At 45.2% G+C, this 15,835-nt stretch overlaps 1 protein-coding gene across 1 annotated transcript in view; it reads left to right on the top strand.

The window, feature by feature from the left end:
• Nucleotides 1-15,835, top strand: part of LOC147030595 (SMAD family member 7-like) — a 49,866-nt gene that overhangs the window by 14,464 nt on the left and 19,567 nt on the right. The window lies entirely within an intron of this gene.

The following is a 15,835-nucleotide window of genomic DNA, read 5'->3' as shown; positions in this document are numbered from 1 at the left end:
CTGATTTCATTTGGTCAATTTGGATGGAAGAGATAGGTTTTTACGGTAGGGCTTCCTCAAAAAGCTTCCACTGACTCAATTGTACCGATCGTGGCATTGTTCAATAATGCCCTCGAACCATCGTCGCCTCCCAGCTTGTTTATTTTATTTTTTAATTCTCCTGCCGTCACCCTCGGTTTTTCCAACTTATTTTGTCTTTTGACTTTTATTTTTGCCTTTTCTTTTCACAATCATTGCCAGTGAAGGTTTTCTTCTCAGCACACTTGCATTCATGTTGCCATTATGGCTTAAAGTCAAATGTAATTATTCATTTATTTGTTGATTTATTTTGCACAACTTTCTTATTTCATTCTTGAAACTCCATGAAGACAGAAACAGCTCTGCTCGAGGCCGGTGTGCCATGTGAACTTGTGAAAATTCACGTGACCTTTGGACGGTGGTCCACGCTAATGCTCCGAGCAGATCTGTCGTTATATTATGACCATTAGTCTGGACATTGATCATCATGGAACCTTGAAAGAAGAACTTTGCAGTTTGCTTCAGGTTACCGATGCGACTCACCTTCTTCTACTTGTTTCTGTTGGAAAACTTTTGGAATCACCTCTGAGAAAGTGTTGTAAGTTATGTATTATTCATTGTTTTATGTTTTTTTGTTTGTTTGCTCTTATTTATTATTTTGGCCTTCAAGTTTTTTAATTCAGTCATCATTTTCATCTTTTCTTTTGCAACATGAATTTTATCCTTTTGTTTCGCTGCTCCATTTCACTTTTGCTCGTTACCCCCCCCCCCCCGCCCTTTCACGTTTATTTTTGCTTTCGACCGTAAGAAATTTGCTTGAAATGAGAGGATTTCACATGAGATGATGTATTCTCAGTTTAAAAATATGGAATTTTAAAAAAAAAGAAAAGGATTGTGATGCTCAGGAAGTGCCAAATGTATATCCAGGTTCTTCTCCCTCTTTCTTTCCATCCCAGTGTCGGCATTGCGATTCTCACAACCCCCTCGAGCCTGAGGTTATCATGTCGTTGTTGTTGTTGTTGATGGTGTTGGTGTTGTTGGTGTTATGTCAAGGCCAGACCGTGTGGCCAGCAGCGGTCGAGAAATCCATGAGGCCAGGCCTTGGGACACAGGCTAATCTGCATGGATTTTATCGAACACCGGCTGATAAAGTGGAAAGGCACACAGACCGTGCTGTTTGCTGGCAAACAGCACGCTTGCACAAAAGCCAAGGTCTGCGCTGGGAACGCCACTTATCTGATGATCTGTTTATCAAACTGCGGTATTCCCAGCAACACGAAGGTCTCCGTTTGCTGAGCCACTTGGAATGGCCCATTTTGTGGCGCCAGATAGATTTGCACTAAGAGACCAGGGCGTGTCTTTGTTCACTTTTTGAAATCCCAAATTGAAGTCTGTTCATCGTGTGGTCGTTGCAGATACAAGCTGTTAGTGATGTTGAATGTTGCTCCTGATGTTGACTCAACAAACACAACCAAAGCCATGTGCTCTTGCTACGACACCCGTTATTATAAACACCTATTATTATCAACTCCCCCCCCCCTTCCTATTTGACATAACAGTTTTGGTGTTTGTACATTCGTGTATGTTTATTGTCTCGAATAAATAGATTTAAATACTTGCACACATGTGGATGGAGGCTGAATGCAAGTTGAGTAATCAGCCTGTTGTAGAGGAATGGAGGGTAATGGGCATGTGGTAGTAAAAGTTGTGGGTGCGGAAACATGGGGTGATTCAAGAGGGCAAAGATCAGAGTGATTGAGGGTGGGGTGGAGGGGTGTGAGTGGATTGGTGGTGTGGGAGTGGGCATGCAGTTTTATATGGATGTGTTTGGAGTTTGGGATGCTAGTGTGTTGCATTAGGGACGAGATGGTAGGACTGTAGGGTTGGAGGGAACAAAGCCAAAGGGAAGTGCTTATTGGGTAGAAGGCAGTGTTGGTGGCAGAGGTGTTGGTTGATGAGAGAGAGAGAGAGAGAGAGAGAGAGAGAGAGAGAGAGAGAGAGAGAGAGAGAGAGAGAGAGAGAGAGAGAGAGAGAGAGAGAGAGAGAGAGAGAGAGAGAGAGAGAGGAGAGGGAAAGAGAGAGAGGTGTATTGGGTGCTATATTAGAGGACACATGGCACAGATGTTTTTTTATTCTGTGGTCTACAAAGTCAAGGCTCTTGAAAGAGCTATCCGCAGCACGATGCGAGGTATAGTTGGAGACAGGAGGATGGTCGATAACATAGATGCTTGCATAAGGAGTCATTGCCAAAAATATGAATAAATGAAGCTAAATGTGTAAGGTGAAGCTCAAATTGAGGAAGTTGATTGTATGTTGAATGTCAGAGGCACACCCAACAAATAAGCAAGCAGCGGCATTTTGAGACTAGGATATTTGCTGAACGAATGACACGATGGCGAAGAGATTGTTAAGGCCACATTTTGACCTCGAGCGGTCCTTTTTGGCCCAAGCGTACATTCATGGCACGAGTCTTTGGGGAGGGTGACATCTGCACCTTGTTTGGCCACACACGCCCGCATGCCAGAAGCACCTCGGGGCAGAGTGAGCACATCAGAGGCGAGGCGCGACCGCAGGCAGGCGCCGGCCGACTAGCTGGTGTACCCTTACAGGAAAAACATTGGTTCCATGCGCCACGCTGCATTTTTGGCACCGGGGCTGGTCGACCGTTTGAATGGCGACTTGTTGTCGTTTGTGGTGCATCTGCAGTTGTTTTCTCACAAAGCTCGGCTCCGTTGAAGACCGCTGTCCCGGTGGATAAATGATGGCGTGTGGGGCCAGGGTTTCTTCGGCTTTGATCGAACACATCTTTTAACGGGGTTTAAAGCCGGTTCATTGAAAATCCTTGGGAGGTTCTGAGGATTACACATAGTAATGTGTGTCATTAATGCCTTGTTGACTCTGCTAAGTTCTTAACCTGTATTGGTAACACAGATGCGGTGAGTTTGTAAAGGTTTGCCAGTTGAAGTTGTAAGTGTCAAGATATGTACACTGTACGGTTTTATTTTCTTGTTTTGATTAATTTTTTTTTTAATTATTCTTTACTCTTATGTGTTTGACCGCAGTTCTACTTTACTCAGTTTTCAGTCTTGTAATTTTAGTCGACTGCGTCTTTGGATGAACCCTCTCTTTTCTTCTCTTTTGTCTGATCCACATCTGTTACCGTTTTGTTTTCGTCTTTTTATGTCACCACCAATACCTGCATGTACTTGTATCACCTGTAATACCCCTCGCATCCTCCGTAATCCCGACATCCTGCCCCCCTCTTCTGTCGTTTGACTGAAATATTTCACACATCCTATTTATCTTGAGAAAATGCAACAAAAACGGAATTGCAAAAATCAAATCAAACATCCAAAAAAGTACGATTGATGCAAGCATTTCGAAAACATAGGTTTCTGTAACACACAAGTTTCAGAACCTTTGGTGACATCTGGTCATAATTACGTGCTTAAGCGTTCTGAGCTGCCTCGACCCAGCATTGTGGATGGCGCCCTTACGACAGGCGCTGCATCGAGGTGACGTCGAGGCACATTCTGTTCAAGGCTGTGTGTCGTCCCGCTAATCCTACCCCCGTGACTGCTCATCATCGCACGGTGGGTGGGATAGAGAGAAGATCGTGGCTACCGATGTGGCGAAGGGCCTCAGCAAGAGAGCCGAGAAAGTAAACGTGGGAAAAAGAGTTAACCTCTCTTTGGCAGTCTTTGCAGAAAGATGGAGGCAATTCTTCAATAGGTGTGCCGGTCTCAATGTGCATGCCTCGCCGTAGCGTTTCTGCCAAGTGCATATGGGAGAAGCATTCTTTTTCGACAAAAAAAAAAGAAAGCACCGATGCATGACCAGCAAGGGGGTGAGTCGGCAAGGCCGAAGGAGGTCGAGGCCAGTGAGGTGCAGGGGCAGTGCTTTGCGAAGCCCCCATTTCCTTATCCGCATTCCACACCAAAACAAACTGTGGTGACACGGGGTTTATGTAAAGGTCACAGCTAAAAGTCCCCGCTGGTGAATTGGTGCCCTGAACCGCGTCACCGAAGCGTAGGTTTGACCTTTTTCTGAATGAGCGTAGAGCTTATGAAGCATGGCCCAGGTAAAATAGCTAAAAGTATCCTCAGAGAAGGCCAACTGAAACATTTCTTAAAAGCTGGCCTTGGCCACATCAAAACTCTCATCTTTTAGAGGAGTTCTACATGTCCTGATATCTTGGAGCCTCTGAAAGCAAGGTGGAGTGTACATTCGGTCCGAATACATCTCGGACTCGCAAGCATTGCGTCTTACTGCCAAGCATTTCCCTTATCAACGAACTTTAGGAATTAAGCGCTGCCTCGTACCCAAAACCACCGTTGCATAAATCGCTTTATGGGCAATCTAAGTCCACCTAACCTCTTTTACCAGACGGATCCCACTGGTACAGTGATGTTTGCTAAATTCGATGCCATATTGGTTTCAGGTACACAAAGGCTGTTCGACACTTTGCCATTACTGAACAGCAAATTGTATTTGTCACAGTTGCATTTGTCATGTCTGCACGATAACTCGGTCGGTGGTAGCTGTCCGATTCAGGGTCCAATTTGGTTACTTCGAACTAAAAACCTCGTGCTGTTTTGTGCTGTGCAACCAGGTGAGGGCGGGGATGCATCGTGGAGCACTCTGTCCTTTCTGTTGTTATTCAGACAGTGGTTTCGTTTTCTCTCTGCAATCGAGTCCCATGATAGTAACAGTCAGCCTTTGAGCCAGTCTGAAGACCTTTGAACTGGAGCATGGGAATGATGGATTCACTGATCTCTCCCTGTGATTAAAAGTTTCCTGTAAAGTCCAGGAGTGCCTTGTATTTATTTTTCAGATCTATTTTTTTTTTTTTTTTGATGGTGAGCATTGTGAATGGTGGTGTAACCCGTGACTTGAGGTCGAAATGGCTCGTGACAGCAAAACCAAATGGGAAATGAAGAATTCATGTTGGTGGTTGGTGTGAACGTGTTGGATTTGTTTCCACCATGTACCGTACAAGACAAGCTGGCATTCTGGCCCACCATGCACTTCTAGTTGAACTTTACCAAATGTCACCTTTCGAAAGTAAGCTTTGTGCAGCTTTTTACCTGCGAAGCATTTGGAGGTTGGAGGTATGCAACATAAACGGACCGTTCAAGCATTTTTATTGTCCATCTTCATCCAATGGAAAGCTTACCTCCAACCAAAGCTATTCCGTTCATTCTCATCTCATCTGGTGTGCAGCACGTGGCTGCTGGTTTGTGTCGTTGTTGAGAGTGCCGCTGATGCAGTGCCCCCTATAGGTTATGACAGGAATTAGGAATTTGGCCAGGGCACCGGCGTTAGCTCGGCTACTCTTTGTGAGAAACACCGTGAGATCCTTAACGTCCACCCGAGGGACGGCACACACACTGATGAATCGCTCTGCCTGTGAAACACCAGGATGATAGTTTATAGCTGGGCCGAGAGCTATTCCATTTAAGGATCTTAGATATTGGTTCCATGTTTCAAGCCAAATGCAAAGGAATTTATGGCTGTCGTGCAAAGTAGTGAGGACTGTCAGAGAGGGGCATTTCCATGTGTGGGAGGAGGCGTTTTCACAATGATTGTATTTAATCAATCTGATTTGTTAATCACTGGTCAATGCATTTGGGCTCATCAGCACTTCAGTAATAACGCACTGCAAATGCACCATCACATGAGGCTGCAAGATATACAACGATGTTTAAACTTTCACATAACATCTGCTGTAAGTTATGCAAGTAGTTCTATTTTGTTTTTAGTACGTAATTTTAAGTTTCCTGAAATGGTTATTTTTCTCAACGCAGAATGTCTCGTGTTTTGACGCCAAAGTTTCAAACATACTCCAATGGCTAATGTGGATCATTCGGCAAAAGGCACGCCTATGGCTTTCCTTTTGCTTCCCCCGATTCCAAATGGCCATGCCCCAGCAAAAGCCAAAGGAAATGCCGGCGAGTTTGTACTCTCAAGTGTTTATCTTTATTTATTTCTCCTCTTCGGAGAGGGCTCGGTGCGCCAGGACAGTCTTTGCGGCCTCGCCCAATGGCCCAACCGTCCGGGTCAAGGAGTCCTTCGGGCACAGATGGCGGTGTTTTGGGACGGCACATAGCGATGACTGATCACTCTTCTTGCTCCATGGGGCCATCACAAGCATTCTGGCCTCTTCACCTTGATACATTGCTGATCTGCATAACTTCTTGTTTTTATTTCTATTATTTATAAAGGTGCCTCAAAGCTATCTTGCCTGGGTTCGAATCCCGACCCAGATTTTAAAAAAATGGCATCCTGTTGTTTCATCAATGTGTCTGCCGTCCCTCGAATGGACGTTAAGCTTGGCGTCCCGTCTGCTGACATTAGTTGGTGGATGTTAAAGATCATATGGTGTCTTTTGCGAAGAGTCAGCGAGTTATCGCCGGCAATTTTTTTTTAATCAAATTCCTACATTAACCTTAGTACAACGTCAGGCCTGGTCGGCCGATTCGTGAAATACTTGGGCCAAAACTTCCCCCGACCAACCTTACAAGAAGGTGGGAATAATTGTGGCTGTTAAAAAAGGTGCCAGAGATTGCATGAGACTTTGACTCTATCTACCTCAGTGATAGTAGACTCGTAAAGCTTCAATTATCCTGAATTATAAGTGTGAATTGGGAATTGTAAATGATGATGGGATAATCTCAAAAAAACTAGCGGGGTGTGCTTGTCGAAGCATATAAACCGTGCTTCCCCATTGTCTCGGGTCACTCACCTGCATTTTTTTTCATTTATGTTTTTCATTTATTTATGTATTTATTTATTTTTCATTTATGGATGCTTTTGGAAGGTTCTATGATTTTTTTTTTCCTGGGGTATCAGCTTTCATGCCCATCAACACGCAAAATTTTAGCTTTCCACATCACCCGGAAGGTACCGAACTTTAATACGAGTGAGTGAGTCACTCAGGGGTTAGAAAGAGTTTTATATATTACTAGACGACCCGTGAACCCGTTGGGTTCCCGTTGTGACAGCGGTTGATAAAAAAAATCATTTCAAAAAAGAAAATAAGGTAGCTCCAGTGAACTATACCGCTGAGGTTGTTTGCATTGATCAAATAATCCCGAAGAGTACTTCACTGAATCGAGAATTGATTTTTAATTATTTTTTTCCGTTGCCCGATTTGAACGAAACTTGATATTGCGTGTCAATGTGAAAAAAAATTGAGAAAAGAATGTCGAAGAAATTATTGTGCGTAATCTTCTAAACACAATAATATTTATTAATGAACACGGAAGTATTAGATCAAAACGGCGATGTTTATTTTATGCTTAAAAATAAATCGTTCTTTGTCTACACTAAATGTTTGAGATTTTAAAATAAATCATTTCAACAAAAAAAAAAGATGGCTCCAGCGAACTATACCGCTGAGGTTGTTTACATTGATCAAATTCTCCCGAAGAGGACTTCACTGAATCGGGAATTGATTTTTAATTATTTTTTCCGTTGCCCGATTTGAACGAAACTTGATACTGCACACCGCAGGAGAATGGTCAGTAAGGTGGGCCGAAAATTTTTGCGCTATCGTGTACGGTTTTGGCTGTATTTCAGGAACATACATACATACAAGATGAGAGTTTTAGTAATATATAGATAGATTACTTGCGGGGTCTGCGTACACATTGCGTAAGCATCCTAACCGTGCTTCCCGATTGTCTAGGGTCGCTCAGGTCTGCATTTGATTTTTCATTTATTTATTTTCGTTTCTCCATTTTCATTTATTTATATTTTCATTTACAGATATATTCCGACGATTCTGTGATTTTTCCTGATGTATAGACTTCGATGTTCATCGGCACGCAAAATTACCCTGCTTCTCCATTGTCTCGGGTCACTCACCTGCATTTTTTTCATTTATTTATATTTTCATTTATGGATGTTGTCCGACGATTCTGTGATTTTGTTTTTTCCGGTGTACTGGCTTCGATGTCCATCAGCACGCAAAATTTTGTCTTTCTACATCACCCAGAAGGCACCGATCTTTAATATCAGTCAGTCAGTGGTTAGAAAGAGCTTGATATATTCGATATATATATATATATATATTATATAGATATATTTTGTTGCGGGCCGGGGACCGGTGGCGAGAACGACCGCTAGGTGGGGGGAGTTACGTCGTGTCCCACCAGACTCCCGGAATTGTAGGCCATCGCTCACGGATAACTCCGTGAGGCGGTGGGTCACTTAACAGACCGTGGACGCCAATACCTCCACCACGTAGCTTAGGGTCTTTTTGTCTGGAACCAATTTGCCTAATTAACCACACGGTGTCGTCTACCGGGGAACCACGCCCTCTGCACGTCTTGCTCGAACCGGGTCACTCTACCGACTGCGGTAGAGTTCCGACTGCCAACTCCGGTTCAGATACAGTCAAAAGGAACTGCCAAAGCCGTGCCGGCTAGGATGAGCAGATTAACGAGAACAAAGACCCGGCTAAAACTCTGATCCGAACCATGCTGGACCAATGAAAGAAAGGACGGAACCGAACAGGGAACATTTCTTCAATTGTTTTATTTACAGCAAGGACACAGAGCAAGCTTATTGTGGATATACAGGAGATTTACAATGATCGAAAACACTTATGCAGTTGTACTTAGCAGACGGCGCCACAAACACGGACGAAAATAAAACCCAGGTGAATTCCAAGGAACCTCGCAGCCAGGGAGAGAGACGAGCTGGGGTCGCGGCTCGGCTGGGTACCTGCACGTTGGAGGGAGGGGTGCTCCGTGGTGCGGCACCTGCCAATGGTCGTGCAGCTCGGCCCGCAGTCACACGCGTGGGGCTCGTGTCCGCGGAGGAACCCGAGCGGAGCAGAGCGGAGTCCCAGGGCGGGGATCAGGGTCGCGGACAGGACCCAGCGAGAGACCCGGTCGAGGTCGGGTTTACTCGGTCGTTATCGGAATCGACCAGACGGATCGCTCCACCAACGAAGAACGGCCATGCACCACCACCCACAGACTCGTGAAAAAGCTCTCAGTCTGTCAATCCTCCTCGTACACTCAACTCAAGACTCCAGCAAAACTCGAATGAACGCCCCAGCGAATGCAGAACTGAACTGAGCCTTTTGACTGAACTCCAACGAACGCGCATCTCAGAGGGTCCCTTCGTAGTCCATCGACCTCGCTCAGCGGGGCGGGGCCTTGGGCAAAATTGACATCACTGTCCGCTCTGATTGGACAGAGCCTACATAGTTCCGCCCCTTCTGGGCAGGATTTCGGCCATGCCGGGAACCCGCCCCCTCCACGCGTGACTGCACTCGCCAAAAAGGTACCTCACAAAGATTTCGCCTCAGAAAGCGAGAAAAAGGTACTGTGGTTCAGATAAGAGGGGAAATAATGATTTATTACCCTAACTAAAAAAACATTGCAATGCACGCCTTCGATTTCCCACTACACACAAGGAGGGGTTCTGTCTGCACATATACTTAACGGCATAACTGACTTCGGGGCACCTGTATGCTTGAATGCATACGGTTCCTAGAACTGTAACAATATATATATATATATATATATATATATATATATATATATATATATATATATATATATATATATATATATATATATATATATATACTGTATAACATACGCTTGGTGGCTGTGAATACGAGTTGCAGAATTTGCAATATGTGCGAAATATTGTTTTTTTTTATATACCGACAGACTAATCTCTGAAGGAGCTCTCACGTGTCTCATGGTGAACACAACATGAGAGTAAACGAAGAACACAGGAATCGAACCTGATTCCTTTTGGCTTCAACTTGCTAGCAAGCACACAGAGCACCAAGTTTTACAGATTATCATTAACCTTTTCTCTTTGCTTCTCCTCTCAACCCGTTTGTCTATTTGGTCTGTTTGCATGCTTTGAAATCCATCTCCTTGCGAAGGCATTGAGGTTCACGTTTTCATTATTGATGCTTCTGAGCCGTCCAACCACCCAGAACGAGTTGGGAATCCGCACAGTCCACCAGACTCGTACTTTGGCCCGCAGAGTCAAGCAAGCAGGAGCTCAGCTTTCTGAGCTAATCCAGCAGTCCACTCGGATATATAACATACCCAATTTGGCATGCATTACACCGTGAGCAAATCTTGCCAAGACTTGCGTTTGCAGCACCAAAGAGCAAAGACAGGAGTGCTCGCACTCATCGGCCTTTTTGCTCGATTTTTGCAACTCATTGAGTTTGCAAAAACGCGTGTGCCAGCAGCATATGCTTCAACCTGCGAAACGGTGAGGGCCTATCCGAGTGGCGCGGAGAGTGTTAACGGCGCTCCGTTTGTGGCTGATAATGCTGTGGCACGGCCTGAGTGCTGACAATGGTGAGAGCGAGAGCTTGTTTTAGCCCTGAAACACAATCCACCATCACGAAATGGCAAAGCGGGATACGTTAAATGCACAGCTTCAGAGAACAGGCTCAGGGGGCGGGGGTGCAGAGAGAGTCGGGGCCTGGGCCACATTCCACGCATCCCATGATGTTCGCTTTGTCTCCATAACCCTCGTTTACCACCCTGTCACGCTGTCCTGTTCCTTTTGCGGCAAGCTGGCACAACCAGTTACATTGGTTGCAGCCACCCCCTGTCACCGTGTCACCAAAAAAGACTGAGCCCGACAGTTGTTTGTATTACGGTTTTAACTCCTAGATCTCTCGAGCATTGGGGCCTCAAAAGACCCATGATGGAGTGGGACGAGCACATGTAGCATGAAGAATCCTGAATTCCAATCTACCTCCCTCACAATCATAGGCTGGCCATCCATTACGTGATTTGTAACTCTCGGTGTGAGAAATATTTTAGGATTTAACTGGCCACCACCCAGTGAGCCATGCTGCCAAGAGAGCTGTTTTGTTGGCATCGTGGCTCCAAATTGTCCTTTAAAAAGTCCATAGGGTCTGCCCCTGGAGAGCGCTGTTTCCTCATTTTCCCTCCTGCTCGTCCTTATGGGTCATTCTTGGACAACTTGTTAGTTGCTGTGTGGCAAAGTGAAAGACATAGGTATCATTTGCATCATTAATATTATGAAATGGTTTACCTTTAGTTCTCTCTCTGCGACACTGTGTTCAAAGTTGCTCTTCGTGTTGACAATGACCGCCAAGGTACTTGTGGCAGAAATATGAAGGTACATGGTTTTGGGATTTTTAAACCAGCCAATGAGTTTGTTCCATCATTGTGTATTCCTTGTGTGTTCGGGGTGTAATCAATAGCCTCGTTCTATTGCTTGCATACATTGTTCACGAAGCACTGGAATACTATGATGCTCGTATGTGGAAATGAGTGTAATTGGCTTACCTTTGTGTTTTTCTTATTACCTCCACCACCAAAGGTGAAGGAGGTTATGTTTTCACCCCTCTCTGTCTGTCTGTTTGCTTGTTTGTTTGTCTGTGTGCAGGATATCTCAAAAAGTTGTGGAAGTATCTGGATGAAATTTGGTGGACAGGTTGGGTGTGTGCCTGGTGTTGGCTTAATGGTTCGGGTGGTGGGCCTAGGATCCGAGGGTCCTGAGTTCAAATCCTGCTCAGCCGTTGAATTATTACCAGGTTGGGTTGACTCAGCCTGTCATCCTTCTGAGGTTGGCAAAATGAGTAGCAGCTTACTGGGATGATTGAGCCATTTGAGTAGCCTGTGTTGGAGTGGTGACTTGTCCAGGATTGTGCCCAATCACCCATGAGATTGCTTAAGCAGCACCAACGCTCCACACAGAGTATGTTCCCGTCGGATTGGATTTGATTGGTTGGGTGTGTGACAAGGACAAAGATCCAAGATTGGTGAAGATCTAAATCTGGATCTGGGGATGAGAATTATTTAATTTTTAAAGTGATTCTTCACCATCGAGAGACGGGGCCAAAAACGATACATCGCATGATATCTCAAAAATTGTATTGGGCCTGATATGTTCTCGTCGATCAGGCATTACGTGGCAGACGTATGCGCTCTACCGAGTGCCCTTCTAGTTGCAAATGGATCGGGCCATGATGCAGCATGAAGGTAACAATTACTCGATCACAAGCTATTGTGGCTCTCCCCCACCTCTCCCCACTTCTCACCTGACCCTTATATTCACCCTCGTAGGGGTAGAGGGGATGCAAATGGAAACAAACCTGAGAAGGAAATGAGGGATAGGCAGGAAAACGAAGAGGGCTTTCAAGGAGGAGGGTAGTCGAAATTCCACAGTTTTGCGTAGATAATATGTCGATTGCCTTTATCTTTCCTCAACCGCATCTTTTGTTTGACTGCTCCATTTTTTTTTCACTAAATGATTGCTGTTCGATTTCAGGCCATTGTTTACTGTTCAAACACAAAGGTTTACTTGCAATCGCATGCAGTCTATTCATCTTGCGGAGGCCATGATTGAACTAGATTGTTGCAATTAATATGAAAAGTTGAATTACTTTGGGTTTCCTAAAATTGTTTCTGTTAATAAAATTGAAGGCCTTTCCGACAAAGTGTTGTCACTTTTCATAAGGTCGTAGACAGTTCCTATGTTTCAACATTTTCGGTTGAATAAGTTCATTGTTAATGCATCAAAAATGACAATAACGACTGCATTTTGATGTTGTTGCTACGTAGGAGGAAGGTGACATTCCAGCTGCCGCTTGTTTCCAATTTCCTGCCTGTAATGTCACCCGTTGATTGCTTTGTCAAGGCAAACAGGACGTCCCTAGAGCCCTAAGGCCTTTCGATCTGAGCACGAGGTGACACCCTTACATCCATCAGGTTCTCTTTCAACTTACATGACCTTTCAACAAGTCGCCTTCGATGGACCATGCGAGCTCTTCTGCTGCCCAGTACCGGGATCGAAAATTGCTTTGTTCTCCATGCAATTTGAAATTGAATGGGAAAGGGTCTTTGCAGAAACTTTCTTCTTGTGTTCCTCTGCTTGTGCAACATATAATGGGAGTGGAAAACTTTAGGATATATTTTGCACCGAAGACTTACGACCTCCATCACCGAAGGTGGATGGGAGGTTATGTTTTCACTCCTGTCTGTTTGTCTGTCTCTGTCTGTGAGCAGGATATCTCAAAAAGTTATGGAGGGATATGGTGGACAGGTTCGGTGTGTGACAAGGACGAACTGATTAGATTTTGGTGAAGATCTGGATCCGGATCCAGATCCGACTACTAGAATTTTTAAAGTGATTCTTCACCATTGAGAGATCGGGCTAAAAAACGGTATTTAGCACGATATCTCAAAATGTTGTCGCTAATTATATTTTGGTTGAGGTCTCGATGTAGATCCGGCCTATCAGTGGGATACTTGGCCGAGCAGGTATGCGCTCTACCGAGTTCCGATCCAGTATTATCCCTGCATGCTGCCCTTATTTTGAACAAAATAATGCATGTATAAAAGGAATTGCATTGTGGTTAATACACAGTCAATCTGCCTCTTTGAGACTTGCAAATTGATTTGTCTGATACTTTTTGTATTTTTATTCGCTAACTAGTGTTTAAGTGTATGTCTGACACGATGGTGCAGAGGTAGTGAAATTACCGTTGAGCTGTCTCTTCTGAGTTGAATTCCCGACTTGACTGTAAACTGTCGCATCGGTCCCTCACAGGCAGGGCATTGTGTCCCACCACCACACCACAAAGTGTGCCACCCCTCGGATGGACGATGAGCAGGGTATCCCGTCTGCTGACATCAGCTGGTGGACATTAAAAATCCCATGGTGTCTTTGGCAAAGCGTAGGCAAGTTATCGTCGGCACCTACGTTACAAATTCCTACTCTGACGACTTACTGCGGGGTGGCATCGTTGGCTGAGGTTGTGGCTGTGCCGCTGATGTAATGCCCTCTGTGGGGTGAGGGCAGGAATTTGGAATTTGGCCATGGTGCCGGCGATAGCTCGCCTACTCTCCATTAAGGACACCATGGGGTCTTTAATGTCCATCAACTAATGCTGGCAGACAGGACCCCCAGTTTAACGTCCATCCGAGGATGAATCACCTTGCCTGTGAAACACCGGGATGACAGTTTATGGCTGGATCAGGATTTGAATCAAAGCTCGACAGCTTAGAGGAAAGTGTGCATACCTCTTGGCAATCCCACCAGCCCAACTGACTACTGCTGGAAAGGCAAAGGCAAACTACCAAGCCTAATCCTTGCCAGAGAGTTGCTCTGGCAGCATGAAACCCCCCCTTAGGGCAGAGCACCACAGACACAAACACCGAGATATTTGAGTCTGCAATCGTTGCTCTTGCATGCAAAAAAAATTATCCTGTGATTTTTGCCAAAACCTCATGCCAGGCATGTGGTCTGTGGGCAAGCGAACAAGATGGCACCTCAGCCATACATTTGGCGGGGTCACTCGGCAGTTTCACGCCATCAAACCTCGTGCCGAGGGGAAACGGATTTTGTAAACGTCGCCACAGCCCAGCAAGACTCGCCTGGCAGCCGCCCAGCTTCTCGCCCTGGCACGACGCGCGGCTGCCTTCCTCGGTTTTTTTTTTCTTGTGCTTTTGCTTGAACAGCCCCCACTTTTCCATGTCCCCTGGCCTGCTACCACCCGCCCATCCATTGATCATTTGCAGGCAGCCTTTCAAAGCTCAGCCCTGCCCGAAATGATTATTGCGACTCGTTTGCAGTGATGAGAGAGAGCGAGCAGTTAAACCGACTGCGCAGTCAGCAGAATTGAGCACCAGAACACACCCACTCTTCCACCAGAACACACTGTGGAGCTCTTTTTTACTCCCTCTCCTCTTGCCTGTCCCAATTCATGCCACCCACATCCTACTTCCCCAGACCATAATTGGAGCTACACTGCTGGACACATGATTTTGCTTATTGCTCGTTACTTGTAATGTTGCGTTACCCAAATGAGCAACGAGAACTGAAACTTAACGTGGAAGAAGTACACAACTGAATTCCAAAATGTCCGGTGAAACGTGAACGGTGACGAGAAGTTAAATGTCCATAACAAGGGGTCATTTTGAGGGTGGGATCCGTGGAGATTATAACTCATGAGATGTTCAAAATAATGACAGTTTGTCTCGAGCATTTCAAAACCTTGTGAGCCCTTTTCAAGTTCTCACTTTTGTTTGATACAGATTTTGCATTCCAGTGGCAAATTTTCAGGATGAAGTACTGTTTACGCTCTGGCCAAGCCCCAACGGTTTGAACTGTTTTGACTTGGGTGTGTGTGTCTGTGTCTGTCATTGCCCTCGCCGGACCAGCCTCCGTGCTAGGCGAGCCTCTGCTTACGGAAAGATGACCTCACGTAGATTGTTGAGAGTACACCGGGCGCCAGTCAAAATATAGCTCTTGGCAAGTGCTTTAACATTGCCAAGTGAAGATTTTAAAAGCTTTTTTTTCGCAGTAGCACACGTTGCACAGCCAGTGTACTCTCAAAATGGACGCTCCCATACAATGGCTGCAATCTTGGCCTCTGTGGGAGGTTTCCTTTTGTTCAGTTCACCCATTCCATTCCTTCCGTCGACCTATTTCATATTCATCGGTGAATGTGAGATTTCGAAGAGCACGTGCCTTGTACTATCTTCATTGCTGATGATTGAAAGGGGAAGATAACACAGAGAATGTCAAAGGACCACATTGCAAAATATTAAGCTCCGATTGGTTTATTTGAATTTGCAAGAGGAATGCGTCGAGAGACCGAAAGAAAAACTTACCTTGGAAAATAAAACTTCTCCAGAATACGTCCCTGAGAATACACTTTGAGCACTCTTTTTATTCTGTTTTTTTCTCACCAAGGCATGGTTTTAAAAGGGTCGAAACGTCACTGCAGGCCTGTCTCTCCGAGCCCTTTATCTCTCTCTCTCTCTCTCTCTCTCTCTCTCTCTCT

Source organism: Eptatretus burgeri, chromosome 3 (assembly GCF_056783735.1).
Source record: "Eptatretus burgeri isolate ZD-2024b chromosome 3, Ebu_testis_v1, whole genome shotgun sequence".
NCBI lineage: Eukaryota > Metazoa > Chordata > Myxini > Myxiniformes > Myxinidae > Eptatretus > Eptatretus burgeri.
Note: the sequence above shows the minus strand (reverse complement) of the source record. Positions and strands in the feature narration are given on the sequence as shown.